The sequence below is a fragment of the Notechis scutatus genome, chromosome 4, assembly GCF_049901735.1.
Source record: "Notechis scutatus isolate UNSWTSFEM ecotype Mainland chromosome 4, rNotScu1.2, whole genome shotgun sequence".
Lineage (NCBI taxonomy): Eukaryota > Metazoa > Chordata > Lepidosauria > Squamata > Elapidae > Notechis > Notechis scutatus.
The window spans coordinates 96,445,037-96,461,598 of NC_142012.1; the positions used below are offsets into that span (position 1 = coordinate 96,445,037).

Below are 16,562 nucleotides of genomic sequence, written 5' to 3' on the forward strand. Positions count from 1 at the left end.
CAACGCGACAGTGGTTATGAACACATCTGACTACCAAACCAAGTTAACCAACCTACTCCTAGACCCCACATACAAACCCCTAAAGACAGACCCCACCACCTACCTAGAAAAAACCACCAGATCCAAAATAAAAGCCTCCCCCATCAGTGAAGAAATCCAGCAAAGAATCATACCCAGAGAGAAATCATCCAGATGCCCTAAGCTTTATGGTCTCCCCAAGATACACAAAGAAGGAACTCCACTTAGACCAATAGTCTGCTCCAAAGGCTCACCTCTACAAAACCTAGCCAAATTTCTCGCCAAACAACTACAGCCCTATGCAGAATCCATCAACTCACATGTAAGAAACTCATTCCAGTTCATCGAGATCATAAAGAAACAAAACTTACAACCCAGCGACCTACTAGTGAGCTTCATGTCATATCCCTCTTCACCCAAGTGCCAATAAAAGAAGCCTTGACAGCCATCCAAAACAAATACACCCCCCCAGCACATCCTAGATCTGACCAACCACTGTCTATCCAATACATACTTCACCTACAACGGACAAAAATACAAACAAATAGAAGGAGCACCCATGGGATCACCCCTCTCACCTGTCATCGCAAACCTCTACATGGAACACTTTGAAACACAAGCTCTAGAAAAATATGATCACAAACCCAAACTCTGGCTCAGATACGTAGATGACACCTTCATAATCTGGCCACACGGGAAAGAAAAACTGAACAACTTCCTCACACACCTCAACAGCCTACACCCCAAAATACAATTCACCATGGAAACAGAAGCTAACAATCAACTTCCCTTCCTAGATGTCTTGGTATACAAAAAACCCAATGGCTCCCTAGGACACACCATCTACCAGAAGAAAACACATACAAACCGCTATCTACACGCACTCTCACACCACCACCCAGCACAGATCAATTCCGTAGCTGAGACACTCATCTCCAGAACAAAATGCTTAGCTGATGAACAACACCTAAAAACCGAACTAAACGCTCTCACCAACGTACTAACAGCCAATGGATTCCAAAGAAAGATTACCCACCTAATCCAAAAAGAAACCCCAACCAAAATCCAAGACAGAGAACAAGAGAACGGCAAAGCCCTCCTCCCATATATAAAAGGCACTACAGACAAAATCAGCAAGATCCTCCAAAAACACAACATTAAAACAGCATTCTGCACAAACAGAAAAATATCCACCATCCTAAGAAACCCTAAAGACAAAATCGAGTTAGAAAACCAAGGAGTATACGAAATCCCTTGCACCGCCTGCCCCACCACATACATTGGACAAACTAACAGAAGAATAAGTGCACGCGTTGAAGAACATAAGAACTCAATCAAAAAAGAAGAACCGACCTCTTCCCTGGTCCAACACCTCAAAGCCACAGGACATGAGATTGACTTTAAAAATACCAGAACTATCACCAAAACCGAACACTTCAACAACAGAATAATCAGAGAAGCCATAGAGATAGAAAAACGCCCACACAGCATGAATAAAAGAGATGACACCTCCGCTTACCGGCCATTTGGAAACCCGCCTCATGAACAGATGAGTACTAACATGATGAATGACACCAGACCCACACCCACGAGGGCCACACAAGATGCCACCACCACACTTCCACGTAAAAAGCAGACTCACACCCACACAGAAGATGAGACATGACCACAGACCAGAAGCCGCACTGCAGCTGCATCACTACCCACTTCAAACCCCTCTGAGCCATACATGAAGCGAACTGACCCCCACCATGAAGATGCAGCACGACCACGAACTCAAGCCAAACAGCAAGATCACAGCTCACCAGCTCAAATCCCCCAGTAACTAAGACCAACCTGAGCACAACCAAGCCCCCACCTGAACAGAACACACCTCCAGCCAATCAGAACATGGCCAACCCCCAACCAATCAGAACACAGCCAAACCCCCAACCAATGAGAACACACCCCCACCCAATCAGAACACAGCCAAGCCCCCACCCAATCAAGTCACACCCCACTAGCAGTTAAAAGAAGCAGCTGCAAGCTCACATCACTCTGAGAAGCACAGAGCTGAAGACAGAAGCCTGAAGGTGATGAATGAGACTTCATCGAAACGTTGCCTAGATACTTCCAATCTTACGCGGGAGAAAACCCGAATAACCAAAGATTATATATATATATATATATATATATATATATATATATATATATATATATAGAGAGAGAGAGAGAGAGAGAGAGAGAGAGAGAGAGAGAGAGAGAGAGAAGATTGCTGTCATTGGTTCATTTTCATTCTAATTCTACTTTTTTAAAACCTTTGTTTTTTTATCTTTGGGAAAAAATATGAGAAATACAATATATTTTGGGGGGAGATATTCTGAACCAAATTTAGTAGCAGGGACTTGTGCTATATTTAGAAATCTGTTTTATATTTTGATGTTAAGTTCTCTTGTAAGAGTAGATACAGTAATGTTGATAAGGTAGCCCATGCATATTTGTGTTGCATTTTCAACTCCTCATTTTTCAACATTTGGTCTAGCTTTCCCAAATATTTGGAATTATCTCTTCTTTGTCACTAATAGTGTTAGGATTTAGGAGTGGCAGAAGAAATTAGTCACATTACACAGTGTGGCAAAATTAACAGTCACACAACCAATAGAGATAAAACTTAAGATTTGGGTAGACATACTCCACACACACACACACACACACACACACACACACATTTTTGTCTCAATGAAGGCAGCTGATATTTTCCTCCTTAACTCACATCACTTCAACCTGCTAAACAACAAATTAAAAGATTTAATACTAAAATAGCTTTGGGGAACAGAGCTCTCTTTCCACATACTAATTTTTCTATTAAGGTTGCCAGCATTTCTTCAATGAGCTCAAACTGAAGGCATATATTATAAGCATAATTATTCCACTTTGCTTTTAATATCTTGAAGGTAGCAGAGAAATAGTAAGCTATTAACAACTTGCAGAACAAGTTCTACATACCAACCAATCATGCAGAACCCGCTTGTCACAACATTTATGCAAAAATGTTGAGCAAAAAACAGGATCTACATTGTGACCCCTTCTTAGGGTGGATAACGTAAGTGGATGGGAATCACAATATCCCTCATGCCAGTGAGAAATCATATATTTGCTTCAGATTCATTGTTTCAAATACACCTGGAAGATATAATTACTGGATATTCAGCTTTGTCTTTAGATAAAGACAAGAGAAGACAACATTAGTTCAAATCCTCCAAGTGCTTTAAAGCAGGGGTCCCCAACCGCCGGGCCGCTGGTTGCTGGGCGCCGCCATCTTTTTGGTAAAAGTGCTTCCGGTGAGCTTTTCCGGTAGAAAGCTCATCGAAGCACTTTTTCATCAAAAAGATGGCGGCATAAGCTCGGTGAGCTTTTCCAGGTAGAAAGCCATTTCTCCCCAAAAGCTCACGAAGCGCTGGCGCCGCCATCTTTTTGACGAAAAGATGGCGGCGCCCAGTTGATGCCGGCACCGGGCCGTGGTGCCCAGCTGATGCCGGTACCGGGCCGCGGCGCCAAAAGGTTGGGGATCACTGCTTTAAAGTACAGCTCCTCAGTGTACTTTATTTCTGCTCTTTTTTTTTTTTTGATAACACCTTTCTGGAAATTCAGCTTCCAGTGAAAGATGAACAAAACTGAATGGTTTGGAGAGAGGTGTCCATTAAGGAAAAAGTTAGCATCTAACCAGATTTAACTCCTGGCCCGCATTTCTGATTTACACAACATTGTCAAAAATATCATAAAACATATGCAAAGTAATGCACTTAATGCACAGAAAAAAACCCAATTTCAATGTTTGGAATTTGTAGTATATTTTTATGTGTTCTATTATATGAGTAGGTCTTTCCCCCAATTTGGCAGAGTGAAAGAAACGTCTATATTATTATGAGTTTTTATTTGAAAGCAAAGGAAAGATAGTGCCAGGAGTCTGCTGAGTGTGCCAAGTCAATAGTAGAAGGTCAGCATGAATTACAGAAGCATTTTGTGGATATCTTAATACACCATTTTCAATCTGGAATGATACAATGATAGATGCTGTCTTCCAGAGGCCAAAACTGTAAACACAGAAGCCCGTTATAGATAGTTCATGTTATAAACTCTGAATGAAATCTGAGAACTTTGAATAAAATTCAGGGCAATGCTTATACCCAGCATCAGTAATAGCCTCTCTAATGGGCCTGTTCATACAATACTTTTAAAACTAGTTTATAGGTAGATTTGGTAATACTGACAGTGGTGTCACAATATGAATAGGCCATTACATCTATGCTACCTACCAGAAATTGTATCTTTTCCTTCAGAAAATACTTAATGCTAGCACTGATGGGAAGCCATATTGGTAAGTATTCACAAATGAGAATGGGCGTTGGTTCTTACCTGATACGCCTCTTCTCATGGAACTGCATAGAGCATCCAGAGAGTGGGAGGTGCTCGTCTTCACTTCTCACAGGCTGAGCTATAATTGAGGAACGTGGATGCTCTACGCAGTTCCACGAGAAGAGGCGTATCAGGTAAGAACCAACGCCCATTCTCTGTAGAACTGCTGCGAGCATCCAGAGAGTGGGACATACCAAAGCATGTTTGTCCTACGGGCGGGACTCCGTCTGGGTCGGAATCTCCCTAGGTTCTCTCGCCACTTGCTGCAGGACTCGCCTGCCAAAGGATGCCTCAGCTGAAGCGTAAGAATCAATTTTATAGTGGCGTATAAAGGGAGACGGAGAAGCCCAGGTGGCCGCCCGGCAAACGTCAAGAATAGAAGCCTGAGTAGCCCAGGCTACCGAAGTAGCTGCACTCCTGGTGGAGTGGGCGGTTATCCCACTGGGGACCGGAAGAGCTTGAACTGAATAGGCCTTAGAAATGGTAGCTCTAATCCATCGGCCCACCATGGACGGGGATACCTTACAGCCCAGCGTCTTTGGCTGAAAGGGCAAAAAAAGAGACTCTGTTCTCCTGATGGACTGTGTGCGAGATATGTAAATACATAGAGCCCTCCGAACATCGAGGGTGTGCCACTGTCTTTCTCTTTTGGACAGAAATTAGGCAGGACTAACTCCTGTGTCCTGTGGAATGCTGTGTTGATTTTTGGTAGAAAGGCAGGGTCTGGTCTCAGAACCACTCGATCAGAGTGAAAAATGCACAGGTCCTTTCTCACGGATAGAGCTGCAATTTCAGATATCCTTCTAGCTGAGGTTATTGCCACAAGAAATACCACCTTAAAGGTGAGAAATTGAAGTGGCATTTCTCTGAGAGGCTCAAAGGGAGGTTTAGTCAAAGCGATGAGAACCTTGTTAAGGTCCCATGTCGGGTATCTGTGCACCACTGGCGGGCGCAAATTGGAAGCTCCTTTAAGAAAGGCCTTAATTCGAGGGTGGTGGGAAAGAAGGCCGGAGGAGCTGCCAGCAACCACCGTTGATAGGGCCGCGACCTGTCTTCTCAAAGTGTTGGGTGAGAGGCCTCCATCTAGGCCGTCTTGTAGAAAGGCCAGGATCTGCGCAATTGAAGGAGAACGTGGATTGATGAAGGATTTATGGCACCACCTACAGAAACTGGTCCAGGTTGCATCATAAATGCGAGTAGTAGAGGGCCGCCTAGCAGCCAGAATGGTGTTAATGACCTGGGCTGACAAACCCTCCTCAATCAGCCTTTCCCGCTCAACTTCCAGACGGCTAACTGAAGCAACTGTGGGTCTGGATGAAGCAGAGGGCCCTGTGACAGAGAGATTTGGTCTAGCGGGATCCTCCACGGCGGAGCTACCGACAGACTGCAAAGGTCCGCAAACCACGGTCTCCTGGGCCAATATGGTGCCACCATGAGGATCTCTGCCCTCTCGAATATCAATTTCCAAATCACTCTGGGGATCAACGGAAGTGGAGGGAAGGCGTACAGAAGCCCGGGAGGCCAAAGGCAACGCAGTGCATCGTGATTCTCTGCCCCGTTGGAGGGGTAACGAGAGAAGAACCTTGGTGTTTGCGCGTTGAGTGGAGATGCAAACAGGTCTTACCAGAGGCTGACCGAACATGGCTGCTGCCTCCCTGAACAGGTGCGGGTGTAGACACCACTCTGCTTGGTCCAGTGTGGCCCTGCTCAGCCAATCTGCTTGGACGTTGGAGGTTCCCGAAATGTGCTCCGCTCTGATGGATAAAAGGTGTGCCTCTGCCCATCGACACAGCCGCTCGGACTCCCTCATGAAGAGGATGGAATGGGTGCCCCCTTGACGGTTGATGTGGGCCTTGGTTGTAGTGTTGTCCGTTATGATCAGGATATGGCGCACTCTCACCTGAGGAAGGAAAGCTCGCAGGGCCAGGTACACTGCGCGAAGCTCCAACCAGTTGATGCTGCGACTTCGCTCCATAGGAGTCCAAACGCCCTGGGCCGACAGAGACTGCAAGTGAGCCCCCCATCCGGAGAGGCTTGCGTCTGTTGTGAGAGTGACCCTTTGGGGCTCCTTGAAAAGATACCCCCTGTTGGTAGAGGGTTGTGTCCACCATAAGAGGGAGGCGAGGACCCTTGGAGGCACTTTCACCACGAGGCCTGATGTGCTCCTTCCTGAACGCTGGTATGGCAGGAGGAACCACTGCAAGGATCTGGAATGCAAGCGAGCCCATGGGATAATAGATATGCAAGAAACCAGCTTCCCAAGCAGTTTGGATAAATTGAGCAAAGATGCCCTTCCGGTTCGTCTGATAGCCCTGATAGCTGTATGGATACTATCAAACCTCTCCTGGGAGAGGAAGACCCTCCCTTTAACAGAATCAATCACAGCCCCTAGGTGGGCTATACGGGTGGAAGGGCTAAGCTGACTCTTCTCCCAGTTCACTAAGAAGCCGTGAGCCTGAAGCACCGAGAGGGTAGTGTTAGTATCACTCTCGGCCTGATGCCAGGAAGGGGAAACAATAAGGATATCATCAAGGTAACAGTGGATGCGGATGGGGACCTGCCTAAGGTGGGCCGCCAGAGCTGCCAACACCTTAGTGAAGGACCTCGGGGCCGAGACGAGGCCAAAGGGAAGGGCTACATACTGGAAATGCTGATTGTTATAGCAAAACCTCAAATACTTGGAATACGAGGGACGGATGGGGATATGGAGGTAAGCTTCAGAGAGGTCAACAGATGTAAGCCAGTCCCCCTCTCTGATGCCCTGCAAAATTGACTGAAGAGTATGCATTTTGAATTTATGGTGAATGATATAACGATTGAGCCTCTTAAGGTCCAAAATGGGTCTCCAACCCCCGGAATGTTTAGGGACCAAAAACAAGAGGGAATAGAAACCCCTTCCCCGTTGTGAGGGTGGTACCGATTGGATGGCCCTAATATCAGACAGATGTTTGATAGCGGAAGCCATAAGGGCCCGCTTAGTGGGATCTCTAGAGATGGGTGAAATTCTGAAATGATCAGGGGGAGAAGTGTGGAACTGCAGAGCGAGGCCAAAACGAACGGAGTCCCTGACCCAGGCGTCTGAAGTGGATTCCTCCCACTGGTCGGCAAAATACCTGAGGCGGCCGCCTATGGGATGAGGACCTGAAATCCTATCTGGGTCGGCAGGACGCCTTGTTCCCGGCACCCCTAAAGGGCCTTCTGTAGCTGCCTCCTCTCCTGCTTCTGTCTCCCGAGTCACCCCGGTCCTGGTAGGATGACCAGAATGACGGGGAACCCTGAAACCTAGGGGTGAATGATGTCTGGAAGGGGGGACGAAAGGAGCCCCTCCGAAAGGGCTGGGACCCTCTGGTCTCTTGCCTACAAAAGCGAAGGAAGGAACTTTTTCTTATTTCGAGTTTCCAGAAGCAATGGTTCAAGGGCAGGCGAACAGTTTCCCCCTGTCTGGAAGGGGGCGAAGGAGCCCTCCGAAAGGGCTGGGACCCTCTGGAAGGAACTTTTCTTATTTCGAGTTTCCAGAAGCAATGGTTCAAGGGCAGGCCCGAACAGTCTCCCCCCTGATATGGGGGCTGAAGCCAACTTGGACTTATTTTTGATGTCGGCCTGCCAGTGCCGAAGCCAAAGCAATCTTCTGGCAGTTACGTGAGAGGAGATGGCCCGGGATGAGAATTTAACAGAATGAAAGGTGGCGTCGGCTGCAAATTCTGCCGCTGCCGTGATCTTTGCAATATCCTGATGGGCCCTGGTGTTAGTTGGGGGGATATGCTGCTTCAACTGCCTGAGCCACCTGATGGAGGATCGGGAGAAGAAGGAAGCGGCAGTGGCCGACTGGATGGCCCAAGCATCAGATTGGTGCGCTCGCCGGAGCGCCATCTCTGCCCGCTTGTCCTCTGGCTTCAGCACCTCGAGTGCATCAGTAGGATTGGAAGAGGAGGCTAGTCTCACAATTGGATGATCTACCTCCGGTGTGTTTAACATAGTAGAAAATTCCGGGTCAAGATTAAACAACCTCTTGTCCTGGCTAGAGGGGGCAGGAGAAGGACCCACCGAAGCCAACTGCCTTGCGACCAAATCTGAAAAGATCGGGGGGGTCAGAATAATTTCTGTTTCTACCACCGGTTGTCTGAACATCAGGTCATCTGGACCCTCTGGGTTCGATGGAGGTGGATCAGAGGGAGCTGGCAAGGTCAGGCCTGAGACGTTTCTTGCCTTAAATAATAAGGACTTAAATAAATGAGGTTTAAAAAGGCCCACAATAGCTGGTTGCTCGGGGGAAATGCCCTCGTCTTCTGACATTCCCCCCTCCATGGGGTCTGCCTCGAGAAGGGGCTCGGAATATTGTAAGGACCCTCTATCAGAACCTTCTTCCTCCCCGAAGGGCTCAAAGCCCACTTCCTCCTCTTCCTGGATTTCTTCCCCCTCTGGGAATGGGGCATCCATAGGAGCAGGTACCTGACCATGTTGAGATGCTGGCCTGGAGAGAGACCTTCCGGATAAAGACTCGACCTCGGGAGACCTCCCTCGAGAGTCCGGTCTGGACAGTTGCTGCATTCCTTCGGCTATACCCTGACGGATGGCAATCTGCATCCACTCTTTAATACTATCCGGAATGATGGTTGAAGCCGGATCTTCAGTGCGTAGGCCTGCAGTGGTTGGCATGAAGGTCGCCTCGGGAGTACGGGAGGGCTGGCGGCCTTGGGCGGTTATACTGCACCTGGAGGGAGAAGATTGACTTGGTAGGGAGGGGGGGTTAAGCGGAGGAAGAAGGTAGGGCAGGAGATACAGAATGTGTGTCTTTAGAACATTTGCTAAACTCCTTTTCCAGGGCCTTATGGCGCCTTAAGGCATCTCTTTGAGAGGCACTGGAAGAGTCCTTGTCCCTTTTGCGAAGATAGTGTGTCTTTGACTTGGCCTTTAGAGAAGAACTAATTGGATTGCCCTCTGCCATGATACCAAGGAAAAAAATTGGCAACAAAGGAATGGCGGTTGGCACGCCTAGGAGTTCAGCTTACCACGTACGCCGGTTTTCCCAAAGTTGGGTCACGTCCCTCTTTTGGAATAAAAAGTTTTGTTCTCTTTATTCTAATTTATTTTTTGTTTTATTATAATTTTCTTTTTCTTTTTTTCTTTTTCTTTTTTTGAACACTATGCGCTAAAGGGAAGAAAAAAATCTATCTAAAATTAATATTTACATACAGAAAAAACTACTATTTTTATTTGTATTTTATTTATTTATTTATTTATTTTATTTATTTATTTATTTATTTATTTTGTGGGCGGGGCCCAAAAGAAAGGGAGGTCAATTAAACACAGGGAAATGGTAGTAAAAATATACTATCTCTAATCTAAAATCCAAACAAACCAAATGAACGCTGAGGCCAGAAGAGAAAACTATGTAAAAACAGGGAAAAGAGCAGGCCTCCTAGGCAGCCTCCCAGCAACAATGGGAAGTAAGTGCCTGCGCCTCTGAGGGAGCTGCGGGCAGGAAAAAGAAGGCCAACGATGTCTTTCAAGGAGAGACAACAGGCCACGGAACCACAGTGTCCTCCAGGAAGGAAAAAGGGGCTCCATGTGGCCTGACGGTCCCGCTAAGGGCCTAGAAAAACCTCGCAGCTCACAAATCCAAGTAAAAAATTTTTTGATTTAAATTGATCCAAAATGGCGCCGGCCACGAGGCGCGCCCAAAATGGCCGCCCGGCTTGACGCGAACAACTCAGAGACGCACCAGCCCAAAATCGCAGCTCTGACAGTGAAAAGCACAGACAAGGGCTGGGAGAGGAAGCGTTCCTTCCTCTAATAGCGTTCTCGGGGGGAAGATGCAACTGCGCGCTAAAAATAGCGCGGGGCCAAGCGGCTGAGCGAAGCGCGTTTGGAATGAGGCAGGGGAAGAAGGAAGAGGGGTGGGGGGGCAGAAAGGCTCCGAACCCCGTATCACCCCTCTGAGAGCGAAATCGCACTCCAGCTAAATTTAGGACCACACTAAAATCGCAGGGACAAGGAAAAAAACGGAGAAAAGCAAACCTGAATACAGCAGATAGGAAAAAACCCTGAAACGGCCAAGGAACAATAGAGATAGCTGCCTGTTTCTCGAAGGCTGAGCTAAAACTGGGGGAACGCATGGAGGAGTCACGTGGTGGAGGAGGAGCATTCCTCAATTATAGCTCAGCCTGTGAGAAGTGAAGACTGGAGCACCTCCCACTCTCTGGATGCTCGCAGCAGTTCTACGGAGAATACATGAGAAACTCTGTGGGAAGGCACCATGATGTAAGAAATAGAGACCTACTGCTCAGCCAGAAATTATATGTGATCAAATTATAACTTTATTATTTAAACTTTTGTGAAGGATACAATAAGACAGATGCAATGAACCTAATTTATTCAACATACGGTTTACTGTATTGTGTAAATCCAGCTGTTGTGATTTGCTCAGTAAACTAAACATATGTGAATTAATTTCGTTAGATGGAGCTTGAGTTAAATGGAAAAGAAGAAGCAATCGAATTACAGGAAAAAAGAGAGGAATTAATACAGAGACCAACACTAATCTTGAAAGAAATATTCAAAAATGCAGAGCCTAACAGGAAATGACTGGAAGACAACAGAACAATTTAACATTTAATTTCACCATATATTACCGAGGAATTTCCAGATTAATCCCATATATAAATAATTCAGTACTATAACAGGATCCTCATTCATGCTTAAATTTGATCAATCTCATATCTAAGCTCCACTGCAATCCAACAATATGAAATCAAGAGAGTGTCCATTTTACTTAAGTGGTAAAAGCAGGATCAAAAAAGGAATATATTCCATTTAAAATCTCATGGACATAAACTGTCAATTTTCTGGAGGAAGACATGCTGCATGAAATAGCAGGTGGACAAAAACACACTTTGCAAAACAGATAATATACAGAATAAGAGAAACAGGATTTCAGCCATTTCTTAATGCCAAATGGAAAGTTGAAGACATAACATTTGAATGAAACTCAGGATGCTTCAACCAAATGGAATGTGCTTTGCAAAACTGGCATTCAGAGGAGTCTGATGACATCAGTTGGTTTGGCAATCCTGTCTAGAATGGGAGTTCAGCCTGGGAGACCATGCCATTTTGAGGAATCCTGTGCCCTGTTACCCCCTGAACTTTATTTCCATACCAAATCCCAGATCACCCATGGATAGTGTTGAACTTCATTTGCAGAAATTTTGGCTCAGTTCACCATGACCTCTGAAACATCAACCCCATAGGTACTGATTGTTTGTGGGGTAATGTAGATGAATCAGAAAACAGGCTACAATCCTTTACATATCTGGAAATTACAAGGAGTTATCTTTTTAAAAAATATAAACTATTCTGATGAAGTTCTATGCTTGGACAAACTTAAATGTATTTTGATCACTACTTCCAATCATCATCTGCAACTAAAGATCACAATCTTTAATTTAACATTTGCTTTTATAAAGCCACAGCTGGACAAGAAAAAGATCACAAGAAGACATTTTGTGCACACAAAAGTAAAAGCTAGCGTTCTTTGAGTGTTTAAGAACTTACCAAAATAATATTATGCTCCTTCCAAATATTGTTTGAAGACAATATTTATTGTTGTTTTCAAGTAAATGGCAACAACCTTGGAGCAAAGCTTTGGTCAACTTGCAGAAACAACAGAAGACTTTTAAGTGACTCGTTCATCTCATTTGCAAATTGCCTATGCACTATATTATGTAGCAAGCAATCTTCTTCAGTTAGGTAGTTACTTATTTCCCACCTTCATTATTTTTATAAATAACTGAAGACAGTGAACATTCCTAATATTCCTTCTATTTTCCACAACACAACAACCCTGTGAGGTAGGTGAGAGTGACTATCCAAAATTACCAAGCCAGTTTTCATTCAACCCTAAAACCCACACTCTCCTGGTTTCTAGCTTGATGACTTAACCACTACACCAAACTTAACTCTAATTTATTAAATTAATTCATTAATTTCTTCTGTAAGCAGCCACTCATATTTGTTTATAAATCCTAATAAAGATGTACTGGCTGGTTTTATAAATAGGAAAAGGAACATCCATTTCAATCCGAACCAGAACATAAAGCCACGTACAGCAGAAAAGATAGATAAGATTTGCATAAGGTTCAGAAACATGTGTCGAATTCTCAACATACTGCAATCATTCTAGTTGTTACCAAAGAGATTTAATTTTCAACATAATTGGCAAAGAGAAAATTGTACACATCTTTATAGTGTACCTAAGAAAGCTTATTTATACTTATATTTTTGCATGATTCTATAAGCATTTCCCATAATTCTACAAGGTCGCTTTATATAAAACAAAAGTTTAGATGTCTATGCTTTATGTTGTCATAAGTCAACTTTGATAGATATACCCATTTTTATATATCTGTTTGTCACAAATATATCTTTTTTCCATGAAATGCATGTACCTAAAAATACAATGGTTAAGGAAGGCTTAAATGACTATGACAGCAATCCCAATGACACACTGTAAACAGGATACAAACTTACCAACATATAAGAGTATCGTATATTAAACACAGGCATGTAATTTGGACAGCCAAATTAACTTAAATCCTTGCTTGTACTTATTGACTATTATTATGTAAGAGTCAGTTAAACCAGTCTTTGAACTGGGCCTTTGTTCAAGTAGCTGCCAACCCAACAGGTACGACCAGATAAGGTGCCAATTTTGTTCTCATGATCAGAAAAAGCCGTCAGCCAGTCTGTGATGCTTAGAAAGAAATCTAACTTACCCTACCTAGATTCAAACATCACAATTTGGCATGCTTGATTTGGCTTAGCATGATGCCTAAACCCAGCCACCGTTTCTAATTTATCACCTAATGGCTACAGCATAGCACACAATTCAACCACCAAATCAGATAAGTAACCCATCTATTTCAGCACCAGTGACTATTAGCAGTTCTCTAGAGGTCTGGGCAATATTAACCTTATCTTTAAAAACAACCTGTTTTACCACCTTGACTTCAGCCACATATGGTGCACTGAAGGACGTTATTATCAACAGTTATTTACAAGTGTCGGGATAAAGAACTTGTCCTTCAGATTTTATACTGTGTAAGTATATAATACTTAACATTTGTTAGCAACAGGAAGAGATGCCAAGAAATATTAAATGCAGGACTTTTCTATAAGGAAGTTATTCAGTTTCTAACTAGGTTTGTATCATACAGACATACTTTAATACTAGGTCCAAATTCCAATATATGCACAACATAATGCCACTAATATTATCCGTTATATTTTTAATTGCATAAATCTCAGCTCACAGCCAAACAGCAAAATTGACAGTGGAAATGCTACATCAGCGATCACAGCAAAGAGTTCCTGTCCTGCCCTGAAATAAACATTTATTGGTTTAGAACCCTGATGCTTCAAAATGGTTGTATCTCACCTCCTACTTGACAACAAAGCTACAGGTAATATCTTTCAATGCACAAAGATAAGCAATTGGTTTACATAACGGACCAGCAAAGAATAAGGAAAAAAAAACCCTGTTCTTCATTTGACCTGCACATTTATTGTGTCAATTTTCGAAAAAAATATTGAAGTTTGTGCATTTATTTGAAATGCATCTTCAAACAAACTTGAAGGATTTCACTTGGTGGAAAACTGGTGATCAAAGCAGAACAGCTGTTAATATTGGGCAGAGAAAGATATCTGGCAATCCTCAAACAAGGTGGCATATGAAGAAGGGCCCTAAATATTCTCCTAGCCTTTTTGCCAACTGGACAACACTCTTTGTTATTCTTGGCATTACAATTAGTTCAAATTCGGCTCCACTGATAATGCAAAAGAGAGCCATAAGTAAATTATTATGTCTCAGGCAAAAGCTGCTTACCTACAATTCAGCTTACCATAATCTCCTCCAGGACAGGGCAGATGGCTGAATTGGTGTCATGTTGCATATGAAGTTTCGCTATTAATATAGCTCTCAATTCATATATTATGCAGCGTACATATAACTGCAGGCATGCAGGCATGCAGTTAAACCACAGGCTGAAAACACCTTCCACCGCTCTAATGTAGGATGACAGTACATTATCCTTCCATCACACTTCTGTGGCTTTTCTTAGGCTGGAAATCTCACACGTGACATAAACAGTATTAAAATCCCAAGGAGATTTCCCTCCGTGAAAATCTGAAACAGCCCTTTTAGCAAGAACCCTGGCATCCTACCATTTTACCTGCCTCCTTTGGTCGTACCTACTACCCACATCGCAATTTCACACACGACCTCCTCCCACCTGGCCTCAGCCTCTCCCCCCTTCTCCGCAACCAACCAACACACACACACACACAGCTTTCTATCAGCATCAAGGCGCGGGGGCCAAGCGCGATTCTGCCCACCCTTCCGCGCCATCCACCCGCGGCTCCCTCCATCCTCAGCGGCGGGCATCTTGCAAAGAAGACCAAGCCAGCTCCAAGTCCCCCATCCTCTTTTTCAAAAGATCTCCCTGTGTCGGGACGGGCGACCCCGAAAGCCAACCTTTCCCCGCGACTGCCCGGCTTGCTCTTCTCCCATCCTCCCCGCCCTGATCCTCCCTCTTCCAGACGAGGAGGCTCGCCAGCTCTCTTCTCTCTCTCTCTCTCCAGCCATTCCGCTCCCCGGCTCGACACTTCCCCACAGGATCACCTGCCCTTTTTTTTTTTTTTTAACGTTACGACTCAGGATCGCGACGGTGCCCGGGCGGCGGCGGGTGCCTTTAAGTTTCTTCCCAGCACTGTTCTTCCCGGCTGCGGGCAATTGTGTCCCCCGCGCTCCCAGGGAAAGAGGCCTTCGAGGGCTGCCTCTTTCCCGAGCAACTCCCGGCAAGCTCGCTCCAATCCCCGCCGCTGCTTCTTTGATTTATTTATTTATTTTCCCCCTCACCCTTTCCAAGCTGGCCCTTCGCCCCGCGCGCTGCTTCTTCCCCGGCCGCCCGACCCACAGCTCCCACCCCGCCCGGGAAGGCGAGGGCGAGAAGCGAAAGGGGGCCGCTTTACTCACTCGGGGTCTGCAAAAGAAAAAAAGAAAAAAGGAGGGGACTCTCCGGGCGGGCAAGACGGGACCCACGTCAGGGCTCCTCTGAGCGGCGGCGGCGAAGCTGCTGCCTTGGCGGAGCGGCTGCTTTTTACCTGCCCCGGGAGAAGAGCGCGGCAGCGGCAGCCGCGGAGTCCCGGACGTAGGAGGGAGGGTCTGTTGAGCAAGCAAAGCAGGCGAACGACGACTCCGCCACGTGACGGGCCCTGTCCGCTTGCGCAGCCGTCTTACGTCTCGGTGGCCCCGCCTGGCGAAGGGAGGGAGGGAGGGAGCGGCGGTGCGGAAGGCGCGGGGGACGCCGAGCCTCTTCGGGAGTGGCGGGAGGAGGGGGGCGCTCCGGGAACGGCTCGCCTTTCGGAAGTTGTGGGGGGCTTCCTCTCACTGGGAGCTTTGAAGAAGAGAACTGGACAGCCTTCTGTCAGAAATGGTACTATAGGGTCTGCTGCTTGAGCGGGGGGTTGGACTAGATGACCTACAAGACCCCTTCCAACTCTACTATACTGTTTTTATTTATTTATTTATTTATTTATTTATTTATTTGTCAAGCGATTATGATAACAGGTGTAAGTATAAACATAGTTATGAATACATGGATACATATAAGACAAATAAAAAGAAACAATAGGACAGGGACGTTGGTGCGCTTATGCACGCCCTCTACAAGACCTCTTAGGAAAGGGGGTGAGGTCAATAGTAGACAGTCTAAGGTTAAAGTTTTTGGGGTTTGGGGAAGAAACCACAGAGTCAGGTAGAGTATTCCAGACATTGACCACTCTGTTGCTGAAGTCGTATTTCCTGCAATCAAGTTTGGTGTGGTTAACCTTGAGTTTGTATCTATTGTGTGCTCTTGTATTGTATTGTATTGTTATGATTGAAGCAGGTAGGACATTGCAATGTATGATTTTATATACTATACTTAGATCGGACCAAAGGCGGTGTAGTTCTAGGTTTTCTAGATCTAGAATTTCGAGTCTGGTGGCATATAAGGTATTCTACAACAAGTAGAGGAGTGGAGAACTCTTCTTGTGAAATATTTCTGGACTTTCTCAACTGTGTTAATATCAGATATGTAATGTGGGTTCCAGAC

At 45.3% G+C, this 16,562-nt stretch overlaps 1 protein-coding gene across 7 annotated transcripts in view; it reads right to left on the reverse strand.

The window, feature by feature from the left end:
* Positions 1 to 15,734, reverse strand: part of SGMS1 (sphingomyelin synthase 1) — an 81,444-nt gene extending 65,710 nt beyond the window's left edge. For 2 of the 7 annotated variants that reach the window (XM_087964140.1, XM_087964143.1), the window contains exon 1: positions 15,443 to 15,671. The gene's annotated coding sequence lies outside the window, so the exon portion shown is untranslated. Of the gene's footprint in view, positions 1 to 15,325 lie in introns of all 7 variants that reach the window. The other 5 variants (XM_087964148.1, XM_087964146.1, XM_087964142.1 and 2 more) reach the window with 5 other exon arrangements.
* Positions 15,735 to 16,562: the final 828 nt, after the last annotated feature.